A 20,600-nucleotide genomic window follows, 5' to 3' on the forward strand; every position below is an offset into this window, starting at 1 on the left:
GAGACTGTGTGAATTGAACTGAAGAATGAAATTATTGTTTCGATGAACTGAAACAGAAGATGATTTTGTTCGTATTGAACTATCTGTTTATGTTGCATGATAGATGATGATGCAATAATCGAATACAGATTAGTAGAAGAATTGATAATAAGAAGCGATTAAATTGGATCAGTAAGAACATAATGTGCAATTGAATATGATGATATAGAATCTCAAATTATGATTCTGTGATTTTGGTTTACTATATGATGTTGGATTACAGAAGTATGCCGAAATAAATATATTCAATGCACTAAATATGTTCATGATCTAAACCAGAATTGAAAGATATGCCGATGAGTAGAGATTGCAGAGATATATTTCAGTAAGATTCTTGACTTTAGTTTAAGTTGTGAACTGGAATTTATCAGAGAATTGATGAGTTTATGAATTGAATACTGGTTTTGAGGTTTACAAAATAGATGATGATATGAAAATCAGTTACAGATTAGTCTTTTATTTGATTTTACTGAAGTTATTACATCATAAAATCATGATTTTTGAAAATTTTGATATTGATTTTGAGGTTTTGGTACCGACCTCAATCGATTTTGATTGACTCTTATTTTTGTTATAAAGTCTGGTTTGATCTACTCGTCTTGAGTTGAGATGCTAGTGAGTTGTTTTCACTTAGCATATTGTCATTCATATTATTGTTCTGTGGATGACCTTGACTTAAGTGAGTTTCCCTGATTATGAATTTCAAAAGTTACCGATTGGTTGATGTATACATTCAGTATATTATAATATTATGGCTCGTAACTGATAGAAATTTCAATTCAATTCTTGGTAAAAGTTTGGGTTGATGATATGATTTGTTACGAATTGGGAAATAATACGAAGAAACGAGATGAATATGTGATTGAATGATCTTTGAATTTATGTTCTTGAGTATCGAGATAGATACTAAAACAGTCAGAATTGTTGTAATCCAAATTAAGTGAGAATTGATTTTGAAGGATTAAAGCACATTGAGATGAGATCAAGTTATTAAAATTCAATTGAGAAATAGAAATGAAGAACAAAACAGGCATTCGATCAATTGATTTCAGATTTTGTGTATTTTGGTTTGAATATTCAGATGAATATATGACCAAATAGAATGATTTTTTTTAGAAGATGAAAGAAACACAAAAAGTAAACGGAAGCGATGAGAATTCAGTATAGAATGTCATATAGAGATATGAATTGAAGCCTCAGATCAGAATGAATGAATTCTATTATGATTGATTATTTGATTGTGTCTGATATTTCCGACAAGAAATATCAAAATTTGAAGAATTGCACAATAATAAATTCAATATTCATCCGATAATTGTTTTATCAGACGATAAAGCAAATAAAAGTAACAGAATTAGTACGTTTTCGAAGTTAAACGTACAGAGAGTTTCCGATGAATTTGAAAATCGTTGACCAGATGAGTTCAGTGATAGTTTAAAAACTCCAGAATTGTTACGAGATTGTGATTTGAAAGAATATTTTGCGAAACTACCAAGATGAAACAGTTTATGTGAAGTAAACAGGTGGTAGTTATGAACATATTGATTGAAATTACTGGATACGATAATTTGTCTGTATGATCAACTCACTGAATTGTGATTAGATTCGTTGTAAGACGAACAGTAAGCCAAGAAATAATATTTCAGATTGAAACATTGGGTTTACTATTACATTGTAATACAGATGATCCGAAGACTTTGAGTACTTTTTGAGGTAAAGGTGCAATTTGATATCCTTGAAGTGGAAGAATAATAAGAAAAGATGAATTGAATTTCGAGAATGAAACTTTATCTGTCGTGATACCGATTATCAACATATCTAAATACTTTGAAATCTGTGAATACAACATATACTCTGATTACTAGATAGTCCGAATAGACTAATCAGATTTGTAGAATACACTGTATGAGATGTGAATAACAGCTATCGATTCAGATCTGTGAAGAAGAAAGAGATATGATGAAATTACAGGAATGATTAAAATCTATTGTCAGGATTAAGACTTTAGATTTATTCGAAATATGTGGCAGCGATTGATGGATTGATGTTCTAAGAGTTGGTTATATGTGATTGCATTATACCATTTGTCGATTGATGGATTATCTGAGTTGATTTTCCGGATATTGAGAATATTCTTAGAACTTTAATACCTGATTCGGTATTACTTGTCTTGATGTGTTGCCACTTGATGATTATAATTCTTGTAACAGCTAATGTATCGATTTTGAGATAAGGTCATGATGATATGATGAAAGAATCCGATTTTCTTTGTGTTGAAATGATACTATTGAAGTATATGATATCAGATCAGATTTGATTTGAGAGACACAAAGATGATGAATATGAATCTGTATGGAATGAAAGCAAAGAAGATGAATCAGAATTAGTAATTGAATGATAGATATAACTTTTGAAGCTGAAATTGATTAGTTAAGTGGAAAAGTTATTCTTGAAATATCATTCAATTCAGAATAGAGAAAGGGCAGAGTTTAATTTACAGATTCAGAATATGAAGTTGAATACTAATCTTGAAGCGATGAACTGAATAACAGTGTAGACTTGATTTATTTCTATACTCTGTATAGAATGATATAGAGAAAGAATCAAGTAGTCACCAAAGCTGAATTGCATTGAATGACATATCAGACGGAATTGTTGATTGTATTGACCGAATGTATTCTTTTCAACTTAATAAGTTCAGTATCTAAGTGAGAGTGAAAGAAGTATCAGTAGATTCTTCTTATGTACTTTATTCAGATGAGATAGATATTGAAGAGATTCAGAGTTAAGTCGATTATTCGACAAATCCTTGATTGAAGAAAGAAACAGCTCAGAACAAAGTCGTTTCAATGACTTAAAGTACAACTGAATAGATACTGATTACAAGAGAATAGAAGCAGATTCGAAGTAATAATCTGACAAGAGATTGAAAGATGAAGTGAGATACGAAATGCAGAGTGGATGATTAAAGTGAGAATCACTTCAGATAATCATTCAGTCTATTAGATTTGATATTCTAGATGAATGTGATTTCGAGGACGAAATCATTTTTTAGAGAGGAGGAATTGTAAGGCCCGAAAATATTAAATTATTAATTATGGGATTTGAGAATTAAATTTCATATTATGGGCTAATATTGATTTGAGAATTTATGAAAATGATAGATTTAATTTTCGAACCGAAAATATTTAATTTGAGAATTTACGGATTTTGCAAATTAAATTCCGAGAATTCTTATATTAATAGAATAAATATTCGATTTGAATATTTATGGAATTTAAGATTAAATTCCATGTTTCGGGAATTAACGAAGATTAATTTTGAGGATGAAACCCGACCTGGGATTGATTTGAAAATATCGAAGATTCGAGGGCTAAAGTGCAAAAGGCCGGGATTATTGATTTAATCCAAATTTATTTAATTTTAATTTGAGTATATTTAATTTGAGAATATTTAGAGTTTTGATTTTAATTTTAATATTCTTAAATTATTTTGGATTGAAATTGAATTAAAACAAAGGTCGAGGACTGAATTGCAATTAATGAAGACTTGAGGGACTAAATTGCAATTATTTGAATACATATCCAACTTTAAGTTATATTAGTCAGACTGAATACGTGTATGTTATATATTGAAGTCGGAAATCCTGAAGCAGAGCCGAGATCCTCTTTATTTTCTTTGAAATTGGATTTTTCAAACGTCGATAACTTTTGATCCGCTCGTCCGATTTCGATTCCGAAAGATGTTCTGGAATCGTTGCGACAAGGGATTCGATTTGATGTAAGTATTTTGTTCTCTCGGCATGTTTTGAAGAACGAAATATGGCAGAGATCAGATTATGAAACTATATTGTGTTTTTGAGTTCGTATGCCGTTATATATCGAAGCTGGATTGAAAATGAACAAAGGAATGAACTTGTTATGATGTCCAGCTTACATTTGATATATTTAGCTGTGATATGATGAATTTAATGATGAATTCAGCTGATATAAATGATACGAATGACTGAATTGATTAGAAAGGAATTCGATACCGAGTCGATTCCCGATTTTCAATCGCTACAACACCGGTTGATGTTTTGACATCGTTTTGATAGCCTATAACTGAGTTGAGATAGTTGTTTAGATGTTATGAATGTTATGTCATTTTTATTTCTTGATTTCAGTTGAGTTTCGAAGGCTAACGATTCAAGACTCCGAGTTATATCGAATAAGAAGAAGTTGAAGTTTGAAATGATGTTGATTGAATCTATATTGATGATTTTGATTCAATTCTGAAATGATTGAATAGAATGAGGTTTGATATGCATGTTTTGATGATATGTTTCAGAGTTTAAAAGGAGACTATTGACTCAAGAACCTCAACTTGAAACCAAATAAGAAATGATGATAGTTGAAGTTGTTCTACCTTGAAGATCGAATGTTATTTGAATGAGCAGATTTTCTATGAGTTGTGGTACTTCCTATCCAGATGTGGAACATCGTCAACTCGAGAATGAAAGGTATAATGACGACATCACGAGTTAGGGACTTTGAAACTCAAGAACGACTATTCTTGAGTTGGCCCGCGAAAATCACATACTTGAGATGTTTTGATTTATGTTTGATGTTGTCGATCCATCGTAGGTAGTGGATCTTTGATTTTGAGTCGATATGATTGTATATTGAATTGATTCTATGCCAAGGTTGCGGTTAACCTTATTTTCTAGCCCGGAATGGCTACGATAGATGGATATCCATGTCAAGATCGGTTACGAATCTTGATGACAATGAAGTGATAAGAATCAATTCTTGAGATAAGCGCGCTATATAAATTGAGTCTTGATTTGATGTTTGAGTCGATATATGCGTTATTTTTACTCTATTCTTGAGTTGACATGTTTAGAGTTGATATGAATTTATTTAACGCATTTATATGTCGATTATACTGAGAATGATTTCTCACCGGAGTTTATCCGGCTGTTGCTTTGTTTTGTATGTGTGCATTGCAACAGGAGGGGCAGGAGCTTGGTTGAGACGACACTGATAGCTCGAGTGAGACTTAGCACGTGAGGACTCGGGTTTAAGATGGAGAATAATAGATAGCATGAAGCTTGTATTTTAGAAGTTTACTTTTGAAAATTTGAGTAGCTTGACGTTGCATGTTTTTATGCTATTTATTCAATGTAGTAAATGCATGATTTTATATGTGGGACTTGATACAAGTGTATATGCATGTTTTTAGATTTGATAACATGCTTGGGATTGAGTTTGATTTATACCTTGTACCAAGACTTGACAGCAAGAAGTTCTGCTCTGTCATTTTTTTGGAAGTGAGCCCGCTCGATCGGGTAATAGTTACCGATCGAGTGCGGCATGTGAAACATGGAGCCGAGAGCAATACATTGGGGCTCGCTCGATTGGGTGATGTTCACCGATCGAGCGAGACCAATTTTTGTGCAGACCCGAGAATGTTGTTTTCATGCTCACTCGATCGGATGACTTTAACCGATCGAGCGAGGCTTGGGGATTTAAAAAAAAAAAAATTTGCTCTTGGTTTATTACTTTTAATTATTTTTTTAATTGTTTAATTAATCATTAGTTGCCCTAAGACGAGATTAGCAACCCGAGGTCCCCACAGTACGGATTCGATATCAATCTACTAATTCGATCAAACCCGGAAATTAAACCAAAGCAATAAAATCTCCAATTCAAACTCGATTTCGACGGCATAACGGCTATAAACGGTCAAACCAAAAATCATCAACATCATCAAACCATTCTATACAACTCATATCATCTTTTAAACCATACAAACAATCAAAGTCCAACCAAAATCCAACCAAAATCCAACACCCCATTTTCAAAATATGCCTCAAAATTCATATAAAATCCAAACTTCATTCTTTTTTCAAACCGACTTCGAATACACGATCTATGCTAGCTCAAGAACAACATACTCTAAGATTATCAAATTCTGAAAATACAACAAAAATAAAAGTTCGAGGATCGTAGCAAAACTTACGTCAAAACGAAGCCCTCGTTGCGGTGGTCGTGAAACTCAACTCGGAATTAAAATCCAACGGTCGGATCATGCGTATCAGAGGAAGGGAAAGCTTGAAAAGTCATCCACGGTTTTCTCGATCGGTACGCACGGATGGGAGGGAGAAGGAATAGGGAGTGATGGGTTGAAGTGATGGTCAACTTGCAAGGTAATAATAATATAATCCAAGTTTTGCATTTTGGTCCCTCAATTCCTCAAAGTTGCAAAATGGACCCTGAGAATGACAAAACGGCCCTCAATTACTGAAAACTCTGATTATCTCAATTAAACTCAATTATAATAAAATCGGGGCATTACAATTCTCCCCCTCTAAGATTCGATTTCGTCCTCGAAATCTGACAGATCACAGACTGAACAAGAAAGAATCATACTGAAGACGAACTCACCTCAATCGAACAACTCTGGAAATCGCTGCCTTATATCGGATTCGGTCTCCCAAGTCGCTTCTTCAACTCCGTGACGACTCCACTGAATCTTCACCAACAAAATCGACTTGTTTCTAAGCTACTTCTCTTTCCTATCGAGAATCTGAATCGGTCACTCGAAGTAACTCAGAGTCTCATCAAGTTCGACCTCGTCTGGTTGAAGAACATGCGACGGATCCGGATGATATTTCCGCAACATCGAAACGTGAAACACATCGTGGATGCCTGAAAGAGACGGAGGAAGAGCAATCCTATAGGCAAGATCGCCTATCTTCTCCAGAATCTCATACGGACCAATGAATCTCGGAGACAACTTTCCTCTTTTCCTGAATCTGACAGTGCCTCTGAACGGAGAAATCTTCAGAAATACTCGGTCTCCCTGATCAAAACACAGTGGTCTGCGTCTGATGTTCGCATACTTGGCCTATCGATCTTGGGCTGTCTTCATCCTGATTCGAATCAACTTCACTTATTCTGCCATGTTGCGAATCATATCTGGACCCTACTCAAGTGATTCTGAAATCTCATCCCAAAATAACGGAGATCTACACTTCTTCCCGTACAAAGCTTCGAAAGGTGCCATTCCAATACTCGCTTAAAAGCTGTTATTGTACGAAAACTCAACTAGAGGCAAGGACTCCTGCCAACCTGATCCAAAATCAAGCACTACTGCACAAAGCATATCCTCCAAGGTCTGGATCGTACGCTCAGACTGACCGTCGGTCTGAGGGTCATACACTATGCTCAAGTGCAAATGAGTACCCAATGCCTCCTATAAACTGTGCCAAAAGTGAGAAGTGAATCTCGGATCTTCGTCTGATACTATCGACTTTGGCACGCCGTGCAATCTCAAAACCTTTCTGACATACAACTCGGCCAACTGATCGTGACGGTATGTCATACGGTACGGAATGAAACAAGAATATTTCGTCAACCGGTCAATCACAACCCAAATTGCATCATAGCCTCTGACTGAACGCGGTAACTTCGTGACAAAATCCATAGAAATGTGATCCCACTTCCATTCCAAAACTGGCAAACTGTACAATAATCCACCTGGTTTCTTCCTCTCGGCTTTCACCTGTTGACAATTCAGACAACGGGACACAAACCTCGTGACATCTCCTTTCAATTGCTTCCACCAGAACTGAGTCTTCAAGTCGTTATACATCTTTCGAAAAAAAGGATGAACACTGAACCGACTGCAATGCGTCTCTCGAAGAATACACTATCTCAATTCAGAAACATCGGGCACAACAATATGATTATTCACAAATAGCATATCATCCCTGACCTGAAACTCTGACTGATGACCTGATCTGACCCTCTCTATCGAACTCTGAATGCCCGGATCAGATCTTTGAGCCTCTCTGATTGACTGAAACAACTCTGGCTCTGCCTGAATTGCAAAGACTCTGATGGATCTCTTATCGGTCTCGAACTCCAAACCAAAAGTACAATAGTCTTCAATCAACTGAGAGACACCAATCGTAGAAAGAGATAATGAACAAAGCTTCCGACTAAGAGCGTCTGCAGTAGCATTCGACTTTCCAGGGTAATACTTGATCTCACAGTCGAAGTCCTTAAGCAAATCCATCCATCTCATCTGTCTCATGTTAAGCTCGGACTGGGAAAAAAAATATTTCAGGCTCTTATGATCCGAAAATATCTCAAACGACTCACCATAAAGATAATGGCGCCAGGTCTTCAAAGCAAACACGATCGCAGCAAGCTCAAGATCATGGATCGGATAACGAGTCTCGTGCGGCTTCAGCTGCCTCGAAGCATAAGCTAGAACGTGCTTCCTCTGCATAAGAATGCATCCAAGACCACGGTGAGAAGCATCACAGTACATGGAAAAACCTCCCGTACCTGATGGAATAGACAAGATCGGAGCGCTGGTCAATCTCTTCTTCAGCTCAATGAAACTAGCCTCACACTCCTCGGACCAAACAAACGGTGCATTCTTCTGGGTCAACTGAGTAATTGGCTTTGCAATGGAAGAGAAACTCTCGATAAATCGGCGATAATACCCTGCTAAACCCATAAAACTTCGGATTTCTAGCACTAATGTCGGCCTCGGCCAATTCATAACTGCCTCGATCTTACTGGGGTCAACAGAAATTCCATCTCCTGATACAATATGGCCTAGAAAAACAACTCGGTCCAACCAAAACTCGCACTTCGATAGCTTAGCATACAACTGTTCGGCTCGCAAAGTTTGCAATACAATCCTCAAATGATCTGCATGATCTGAACGGTTTTTCGAATATATCAAAATGTCGTCAATGAAGATAATGACGAACTCATCCAAATACCGCTGAAAGATACGATTCATCAGATCCATAAAAATTGCTGGAGCATTGCTCAAACCAAATAGAATGACTATGAACTCGAAATGCCCATATCTGGTTCTGAAAGCTGTCTTAGGCACATCCTCGTCGCGAACTCTCAGCTGATGATACCCTGATCTCAGATCTATCTTAGAATACACTGAAGAACCCTGCAGTTGATCAAAAAGATCGTCGATTCTAGGTAGAGGATACTTGTTCTTGACCGTCGCTTGATTCAACTGGCAATAGTCGATGCAGATTCGCATAGAACCGTCTTTCTTCCTCACAAAAAGCATTGGAGCACCTCAAGGCGATACGCTAGGTCGAATGTATCCCTTGGCAATCAAATCTTCTAATTGCTCCTTCAACTCCTTCAATTCTAATGGAGCCATTCGATAAGGCGTTTTCGAAATAGGCTGAGTACCTGGTGCAAGTTCGATGTTGAATTCGATCTCTCGAATAGGCGGAAACCCAGAAATCTCGTCTGGAAATACATCAGAAAACTCGCTAACCACCGGTATCTCAGTCAATTCAGGACTAGACCTCTGAACATCTACTGCATAAATCAAGAATCCTTCTGCTCCTCTCTGAAGCAAACAAGACATGGATAACGCAGAAATCAAAGAAATTCTGGATCGAGAACCCTTACCTAAAACTTCCAATCATCTGCCATCTCAAGTCTGAAATGAACCACTTTCTGAAAGCAATCTACTTTCGCCCTATACTTGGTCAGATCATCAATCCTGACAATACAGTCAAAATCAAATAATCAAAGTACAATGCAGTCAATCTCAATCGAATTCCCCTCGGATTCTAACACACAGTTACGGACTAATCTCACTGAAACCGTCTCCCCACCCAAATGTGAAGTGATAGAAACGACATCAGATAATGGCTCAGCAAATAAATCATGCATCACGACAAATCTTTCAGAAATAAAATGGTGAGAAGAACCCGTATCAATCAAAACAAACGCAGGATAACCAAAGTTCGAACAGTTATCTGCTATCACATCATTCGGAGTTGCATTGGCCTGATCCTCTGTCAGGGCAAACACCCTCGCCTGCTGTCGAGGAGGTTGGTTTTGATTCTGATTACCTCCCTGACGAGATTGTTGCTGGGGCTGAAAGGAATGGACTGCAGAAGCTGATCTCTCGGGCTGAGCTGGCGATCGAGAAGAACTGTCGCTCTGAGCTCTATCGGATCCTCGCTGAGAACAGACTCTAGCAAAGTGACCCGGCTGCTGGCAGATATTGCAACTACCAAACACGCCTCGACACTGATCACTTGGGTGGCGTCCTCCACACTTGCTACACGATGCTCCTGAAAACCCAGAATTCTATCCGGAACTGAACTGTCTAGAGCCACTGGAGCTCGATGAACTGCTCCCAGACTTCTTGAATTGCTTCCCCTTCGGTCGATACTGATCTCGCCTGTTTCTGCCACTGTTGCCTCCTTCAACCCTCTGAGACTGATTCGACTGCTGAGAAGGTTGCTACTGATACTGAGACTGCTGAGGCTGAAACTAAACAGACTGATTCTGGAAAGATCTCTGCTGCTGCTGAGGATCTACCTGATTTCCTCGCTGCATCAACAGTCCAGCTTCGGCTCCCTTTGCCTGATCCATTGCATCTGCAAAGTTGTTGGGTCTCTCGGTATTGACCAAGGTAAAGATCTCAGGATTCAAGCCATTGATGAAATGATCGGCTTTGGCTTCCTCGTGATCTGCAATGTGAGGTGCAAACCTCAGGAGACTGTCAAACTTGCTCACATACTCCTCGATACTCAAATTTTCTTGCTTCAAATTCGCAAATCCCAAGTAACAACGGTGCCTCGATTCTCATTTGCCCTCTTGGTTGTGGTCCACCAATTCTTGGCAACACCCTGAAGCTGGTGAATGACTAATCTGATTTCTGCGGTCATCGGTATAGTCAAGGGAATCAAAGAGCTGATCAATGTCCTCTAGCCAACTCTCACAGTCAACGGAGTTCTCGGTACCAGTCAAGGTATGCGGTCGGAAAAATCGAAATCTCTTCAACAGAGTCTCCATCGGGGTTGCGGTTGCATCAAACTGATCCACTCCAATACTACCCTGTTCATTCGGAGGAGTTATTACTGGCGGCGGATTCTCAGTAGAAGGAGGTGTCAAAGGTGGTGGATTCCTTCTCACAGATCGTCGAGGTGCCATCTGATATCAAAGGTTATGACACAATATCTCAAACTCAATCTCAAAACCTCGGTGTCCAAACTCTGCTCTGAGTACTCATGAATCTCAATGATATCCAATGACAGATAATAGCACATTTATAAATATATATCACGTAATTCATGTTTTATAAATTAAATCACAAATAATGTAATTCAATTAATTCAAGAATCAATAAATCATGCTCGCACGTATTTAAAATAATCATTTAAATAAATCAATCACATGCGAGAATTCAATTCACGCGGACTCGATCTACCCCACTCACTCTAGTTTGAATCCAAGAATCTTATCGCTCTGATACCACTTAATGTGAGACCCCATTTCTAATCTTCTAATCTCGAATAATTAATCAAAAATAGAAAACAAAAGGCCGCGAAAAAACGAATCAAAAATTTTATTTTTTTTTAAAGAGCCTCGCGCGCGCGCAGGCTACACGAGCAGAGGCTTGCGGAAATGCTCGTGCCCGCGCGAGGAGAATGCTTGCGCACGCGCGGGAAAAATTTCTCGAGCCACTCCAGGCTCCTCGCGCGCGCGCGAGGTAATGCCTCGCCCGCGCGCAGACAAAACGGGAAGAGAGGGAGAGAAGCCTGGGAAAAATCAAACAAAGGCAATTCCAATAAATCCAAACTCAAGCACAATATAAATCAATATTTAGAACATGCCATAATCTAAGTTCTGCCCAAAATACAATACTAGGTCGAGTTCAATAATAGATTTTAAACGACTCAACAAAACTAATACAAGTTCAACAAACTCGACCCTACAACGCGGTGTCTCACTTCTATCCTCTCACCCCGAGCTAACCCAAACGACTTGATCCAGCTCCTGATCCTCCTGTTGCCAAGTACACATACAGACAAAGACAACATCCGGATAAATCGGTTAGAAATATAATTTCTAAGTAAAAAGGACAGGCATGCAATATCGGATAAACATCTCATAATGAAAAGTATCAATCGATAACAATTCAAAATGAGAATGAATGTATGCATGACTTAAAAACTCGGGATTATCAAGTCAGATAATCGAAATATCGATCGGTACTCGGTTGGGATCCCGGGGCCAAGTCATTACAACAACACACCTACACACCCTTTTGGGGTGGATGTCGCACAACTCAAACCCCTAGACTTCAGAGCAATTATAATAAGTATTCTGGCATTTGGAAAAACTCGAAATCCAAATCCACTTCAATATAGCTCCCTAAATCGTCTATCTTCAAAACGAATCGAATCATCGGCTCAATATGAATGCAAGTGTAAACAAATAATCAATCAAGTTCACACAAGCAAATGACATGCAGTATGTGATTTTCGGGACTCGAGAATCAATTCGAACTCGAGTATTCAATCTCATTCCATTCAATGTCATCTTTTACCTTTCAAGTCCGTCGAGTATTCAAATCTGAAAATAACAAAGAACTCAAATAAATAATCAATCGAATCACAACAATTCAAAACAAGAAAATTCAATCAATATACCGTCTTCGATTCTCAATTCGATCAACTCCCAAGTTCGATCCAAACCCAAAACTCCAATCCAAATCTGAAAATAAAGAATGTACGGATTCGATATCAATCTATTAATTTGATCAAACCCGGAAATTAAACCGAAATAATACAATCTCTCATTCAAACTCGATTTCGACGGCATAACGGCTATAAACGGTCAAACCAAAAATCATCAACATCATCAAACCATTCTATACAACTCATATCATCTTCTAAACCACACAAACAATCAAAGTCCAACCAAAATCCAACACCCCATTTTCGAAATATGCCTCAAAATTCATATAAAATCCAAACTTTGTTTTTTTTCCAAACCGAGTTCGAATACACGATCTATGCTAGCTCAAGAACACTCCAAGATTATCAAATTCTGACAATCCAACAAAAATCAAAGTTCGAGGATCGTAGCAAAACTTATGTCAAAACGAAGACCTCGTTGCGGTGATCGTGAAACTCAACTCGGAATTAAAATCCAACGGTCGGATCGTGCGAATCAGAGGAAGGGAAAGCTTGAAAAGCCATCCATGGCTTTCTCGATCGGTACGCACGGATGGGAGGGAGAATGAAGAGGGAGTGATGGGTTGAAGTGATGGTCAACTTGCAAGGTAATAATAATATAATCCAAGTTTTGCATTTCGGTCCCTCAATTCCTCAAAGTTGCAAAATGGCCCCTGCGAATGACAAAACGGCCCTCAATTACTGAAAACTCTGATTATCTCAATTAAACTCAATTATAATAAAATCGGGGCATTACACATTTACCAACAAATACACCGAATTTTGTTAATACAAATTTATCAGACTCAAACATCATTCTAAAGCCTGCCTTGCTCAAGAGAGAACCCGAAACTAAGTTCTTTCGGATTTCAGGCACATGCAGTACATTCTTGAGCGTCACCTCTTTGCCCGAGGTCATTTTCAACACCACATTTCTCACTCCAACAACTTCAGACGTTGCGGAGTTTCCCATGAACAACTTTTGATCCCCAACGGTGGCATAGGTGGAATACATATCTTTATCGGCACAAATGTGGCTCGTAGAGCCGGTATCAATCCACCATCTTCTCGGATCATCCACCATATTGGTCTCGCAAATAACGGCACTTAAATCAATATCAGAAATTGCTAAAGGTACATACCTTTGTTCAACCAAGTTTGATTGATTTCGTTTCTGATTTGTGTTGTTTTTCTTTGAAATTCGGCAAGCCATATGATTCGGTTTGCCACAATTGTAGCAGCTTCCTTGGAATTTCTTCGCTTTTCCCTTTTGTTTTCCATCATGGGGCACTTCCTTTTTTGACTCGTACTAGACTCTGCCAAATTTTCTTTGGCCTCGGTTTCCATCTTTTTATGTGAATTGGCCATAGTATTTCTGTTGTCCTCCTCGATGCGAAGTTTCACGATCAGATCTTCAAGTTTCAACTCCTTACATTTGTGCTTAAGGTAGTTTTTGAAGTTCTTCCACATCGGAGGCAACTTCTCAATGATAGACGCGACTTGGAATGGTTCATTGATTTCCATCCCTTCGGCCAATAAGTCATGCAAGATGATTTGTATCTCTTGCACTAGACTCATCACAGTTTTTGAGTCTATCATCTGGAAGTCCAGAAATTTGCCAACCACGAACTTCTTTATTCCTGCGTCTTCAGTTTTGTATTTCTTTTCCAAGGAATCCCAGAGTTCCTTGGCCGTCTTGACAGAGGAGTAGACACTATAGAGAGTGTCATCAAGACCATTCAATATGTATTTTCTGCACAGAAAATTGCTGTGGTTCCATGCATCAACAGCGGTACTCCTTTGGGTGTCAGAATCGCCATCAACGACGACAGGGGGATCCTCCTTCAGGAATCTAGACAGATTCAATGTGGTAAGGTAGAAGAGCATTTTCTGCTACCAACGTTTGAAGTCGGCACCAGAAAACTTTGGCGGCTTTTCTCCATGTACAGGGGCAGAAGCGAGCGGAGTGAATGAAACGGTAAACATCTTCAGAATCCAATAAATACAACGACTAACGATCGTGATATATCAGCACTACAAATATCACGAACTTCAGCAAACGAAAATACGTTTCAACTTTTCTTTTGAGAAAGTGAGGGAGAGATTTTTCTGAAATCTGATTTATACGTTATCAGATGTTTCTGTATTTCTTTTCTATGTTATAACCACCGTATATATATTCTTATACACGAAAAAACACGTTTGAAGGCGTAAGGATGCAACCCATGACAGAAAAAGCCCAGAAAAAGTCGTGACTTTTCAGTCTGCAGAAGGCGCGCTCGATCGGTTATTTTTGACCGATCGAGCGCCCCACTTTTGACAGACTTTCTGTCTCACTCAAATAAGGGTGCGCTCGATCGGTAAAATTTGGCGAATCGAGCGCCTAACTTTTCTGAAGCCAACTGTCTCGCAAGGCGAGGGCTGCGCTAGGTCGGTCATTTTTGACCGCTCGGGCGCACTAATTTTTTTTTATTTTATCAATTAAATTTTATCCAAAAAAAATAATTGATCATAAGACCTCTTCTTCCCGGCCGGCCGCGCGCATGTATGTTTGTTGCACCGATTAGCGTCTTGCCCCTTTACAAAACATTCAGTGCCCTAAGGGCTCAATCCCATAATCCAAAGTTGGATTATATAAGGTGAACAAAATATTGAACATGTTCCAATGTGGGACAAACCAAAACAAGTTTTCCCTCCAATTTATTTCATCAAATTCAAACTATTCCAACACAATTCAAATAAGTCTTTCAAGTCCATTTCAATTATAATTCATTCAATAATTATTCCAACATTGTCAACATTTTTATATTTCTTTAAAATTCTATATCATAATTATTTAATTAATTTAATCATAAAATGGAACCTATTATTGTAGAATTTGTAATAAATATTTAATCAATCTAGATTATTATCTCTTTAAGATTTTGACAATAAATTGTGAAATTAAACCTGGCCACAGTGTGTTTAAAAAAAAAAAAAAAAAAAAAACCTGGCCACTGCCACACTTGCACTCAAAAGGTAGGTTGAATGAACTTTCAAAATACTATCGACATTGTTTTTGGGAAAATTCGATGAGCGCTGTTATATGTAGATCAAAGATTTATACATCAATATTTATATTCATTTCTAATTAAGATGACCAAATTATTTTTTAAAAAACCAAACAATTACAATCCACTTTTTCTGTAAGTCATTGTATAGCAAAAAAACATATTTAAATTTTCGAGTGATATATATATTTATTTGTTTATGACGCTATCAGATTTTACTTTCAAGTTCTATACCAAAAAATAAAATTCATTATGTTACCCAATTTTTTCAGATCTCTTCAATCCGTTCCTATTTGGAGGTAGAAGAATCGTCCGACTCGGGTCCTTTTTTTTTTTTGGAACCATAAATTTTTTTAAAAAAATTTATATTATATAAAAGCGTAAATTGATCCAATATAAATTAGACATTGAGAAAATATATAATTTGATGTCATGACATATTTAATAAATAAAATTTAAGAAAAAATACAATAATTAAGACATAGTTGAATTATTTTACCACTACTGATTACGAGAAAAAAGTAATATTGATAATGCATTCTAAATATTAAATTAAATTACAACATCTTTTCTTTCTTTATATAACCACTTTTCTTTCTTTTACGATTTTTTTCGCTTGATATCCGTTTTTTATTCTTTATATATAAAAAACAATTTTCTCATCATCTTCAATAATAATTCTTGTGATGTTGTATATCTTCATCAATTATTTATATTTTTATATCTTTATTCTTTGATTTTTTGAATTGGATGACCTCTTTTTTTATTTTATCTTTTCTTTTTATGCTGAAAATCATTCTTTGCAACTTGCAAGAGTAGAAATAATTTCATTGACTCCAATCTTCATTTTTGTGTTATTGTCTTCTATTACTTGTAAGTCGATAAAGTTAATGATCAATATTGATGTTATTGGACTTTATTTTTTATTTTTAATTTCATGTTAAGTTGTTCAAAATATACTATTGTAATTATTTTTGATTGAATTTTGAATGCTTTCGATTAAAAATGTTAACATTTCGTCTTTTATTTCAACAGTATTTTTTATTTTGAGAATAAATATATATTCTTCTTTGTTTGGTGTCTCTAAAATCTTGTAGTATATCGAAGTGTTGTTGTCCTATAGATATAGAAGATTTTATTAATAATTGATAATAATATATACTCTTTGAATTAAAAAAAATATTTACATGTCTTAGTGATAAAGTCAATATAATTTTCAACGTTCCAACTAATAAAAACATTTGTAATATTTTCGAACAATGTAACCTTTACAGTTTCAATGTTCTTCACTTACGTTCATCGTTATTATATAATTATATTAATAAATAAAAATAATATATTATCAATAACTCATCTTAGCCTATAGATATAATGTTTAATATAGTTTTACCTTGAGACAATACTGATATTGAAGCTTATGCAATTATTAAAATTCGGGTTTTCCATAATTTTGTTGATTAATATTGAGCAATTATGACATGCTTTGTATCATGAATTTTTCTTATTTTATTTCTTATGTATGTATGCTCTGAATCGATATAATTTATTCTGTATTTATTAATAAGTGAGATACATTAATCAAATTAAATAAAATATTCATTTTGTAATGTATTATCTTATGTGTTGATTACTATATTTTATGAGCATTGATTTATGTAAATAATAATAATAATAATAACATAGATAATGTATAATAAAGAATCTGAATTTTAATTTAAATTATTAATAAATATTATTTTTCCTTTATATGTTAAATTTTTCTCTCTTTCACAACTTTTTTTTTAATTTACATGCGTTGTTTCTTCTCTATGAAAGAATCAATACTCTCATCATCTTTAATAACAATTCTCGTTGTGGTTTGTCAAACCCAAAGACCCACCCGAACCTGTTTGTGGACCCATTTGGGCGAGTCTAAACTTCGCATCGCCAGGGCCAGTTTAATACGGGACTGGGTTTAGACTCGGTCCATTATTTTTTTTTATTGAAGTGTTGTCGTTCTTTAAATAAAGTATATTTTATTAATAATTGGTAATATATAATATATATTATTTGAAAGAAAAAACTATTAAATGTCTTAGTGATACAATTGATATAATATTTAATATTGCAACTAATAAAAACATTTTTAATATTTTCGAACAATGTAACTCTCGCAGTTTTAATATTTTTTTTTTATCATTTATGGTCATCATTATTCTATATCTACATTAACTGTTTAGAATAAGATATTATCAATAATTCATGTAAGCTTATCAATATAATGTTTGATGTAGTTTTATCTCGACACAATATTGATATTGAAACTTATGAAATTATTATAGCTTGTGTTTTTCATTGTTTTGTTGATTAATCTTGAGAAATTATAAATTTTTTCGTACCATGAATTTTTCTCATTTTCTATCTCATGTATGTATGATTTGAAGCAATATGATGTATTCTTTATTTGTTAATAAGTGAGATAAGTTAATAAAATTAAATTAAATATTTGTTTTGTAATTTCCTATCTTATGTGTTGATCACTTATTTTGTCACTATTGATTTATAGGGAAAAAAATGTAATATAGATAATGCATTCTAAACCTTAATTTAAATTATTGTGATTTTTTCATTTTATATTTTGGACTTTTCTCTATTTCACTTTTTTTTTTTTCATTTACCATTCGTTTTTTTATTCTCTATGAAAGAATCAATATTCTCATTATCTTTAATTAATTACACTTCTTGTGATGATGTCTCAATCAATTATTTGTATTTTTCAATTGTTATTATTTATTTTTTTTGTTTGACGAACGCTTTTTATTACTAAAATTTTTTACTTGCAATAATAACAATAATTTCTGATATGTTTTCGTCTTCTATTTATAAAGACATGATATCATTATTTACCTCAATAGGATCTTACACAAATCCAAATACATAAGATTTTTTTGTATCATTATTATTATTATTATTATTTTGGTTGAACGGACACTTTTTTTTACTAACAATATTTACTTGCAATAATAACAATAATTTCATCATTCTCAAATGCATTCTGGTATGTTATCGTCTTTTATTTATGAAGTAATGATATAATTATTTAGCTCAATAAGGTCTTACACAAATTTAAATACATAAGATTTTTTTTTGAAAAAATCTGTTCATTCAGTCTACGAGAAAATAAAAAAAACAAAGTATTTTGGTGTTTCAATATTTTAGGAAACTGAATAGTATTTAATTAAAAAAAATTTGGAATTTTTTAAAAAATATTTGTGGAAAAACTTTGTTCATTTTATCTACAAGAAAATAAAAACCAAAGTATTTTGATATTTAAATCTTTTTGGAAACTTAATCTTTATCTAATATGCACACACTTTGTAAATTTTGACCTTATCATAATAATTGATTGTACAAAAGCATCCTTACAAGATTTATCAAGTGTGTACAAACCAATGACAAAATTAAAAATACACAATGAAAAACTTTGACATTGCTTCATACTTTTATAATTGATATAGATTTTTGGGCCTATTGATAAATTTTATGAAGTCTATTATTCCTAGGTCTCTTGATAATTTTTTTTCAATATAAATTATTTTTCATGTGCTCAATATAAACAAAAAAACCTTTTTTAATCCATAAATATATTGCATAGTAGTGTAATTGGACCAATAAAAAACATATTTTTTTGACTCATAGGGGTTGTTCTGATATTAATGAGGACGATTTATTTTCAGAGTTGACATTCTTGAAGTTCTCGTTCTTAAGAGAAACAAAATCGACAATTGACGTAGTGAATTATTTGAAAAAAATAGATGGATATTTCTCAAATGCTCAGATTGCTTATAAAATTTTGTTGACTATACTTGTTACATTAGTAAGTGCAAAACAAAGTTTCTCAAATTTAAAACTCATCAAAACATTTCATCAATAAATCATGTCATAAGAAAAGATTGAATGAATTGGTTATGCTATTAATTAAGAAAAAATTACTGAACAATTTGATTAATATTTTTATCTCTAAACTGTCACACAAGTTATTTTATAGTGCTCATTTTGTATATGTTTGATCTTATTATTCAATTAAAATAGAAATATTTTGACTATTGCACATTGTTTAAATCGAAAAATTTGTTATTAGTTTAAAAGAATATGAACACAAATTATGATTTAGGGGTCTCTTTTTAAAGTTAGACTCAAGCCCAAAAATTGTTAGGATCGGCCCTGCTCATCATTCATTCACGTGATTTTTTTTCCACATCATGAACAATTCATCTAAGTTCCAGGAGACGGAAATAATGCCCATTCATCTCTCAAAATACAAATGAAGTATGATAACATAATTGATACAAATCGATGTTGGGTCAAAAATAAAATGAACTCATGCATCATGAAAATATCAATTTACCTCTATTTCGGGAGCATAACACACACAGTAAACAAATTGAAACTAATATTTATGGAATTTAACTATCTTTCAAAAGAAAGAGAGAATTCTTTTAAATTCAAGAAAGAAACCAAATTTTTTTAAAATCAAAATCTTTTGATATAATGATTGTAAATATCGATATAGCGGTATATATATATATATATATATATATATATATATATATATATATATATATATATATATATATAAACAAGTGTATCGTTAGCCATTTTTCCCCCTATGATACAATGATATAGATCAAATGGGATTTTGAATTCTCGGTATATGAAATGAACCTTCATAAAAATACAAAAAATTTCGTGAGACTATCTCACTAGTTAATTTATGTGACAAATCTCTGGTTTAACTCAGTTCATGAGAAAACTTTATTTTTTTTAGAAATTTCAAAAGTCTTACTTTATACTGTAGTTATAGATTGTGTGAACTTCGTCTCACGAATATAAATCGTGTGAGACCATCTCACAAGAATTATATTAAAAAAATCATAAAAATATGCGGGACACATATAATCCAATTATGTGAAAAAATATAGGATAAAAATCAATAGATCACCCCCACATACGAT

The sequence above is a fragment of the Henckelia pumila genome, chromosome 4, assembly GCF_033568475.1.
Source record: "Henckelia pumila isolate YLH828 chromosome 4, ASM3356847v2, whole genome shotgun sequence".
Taxonomy (NCBI): domain Eukaryota; kingdom Viridiplantae; phylum Streptophyta; class Magnoliopsida; order Lamiales; family Gesneriaceae; genus Henckelia; species Henckelia pumila.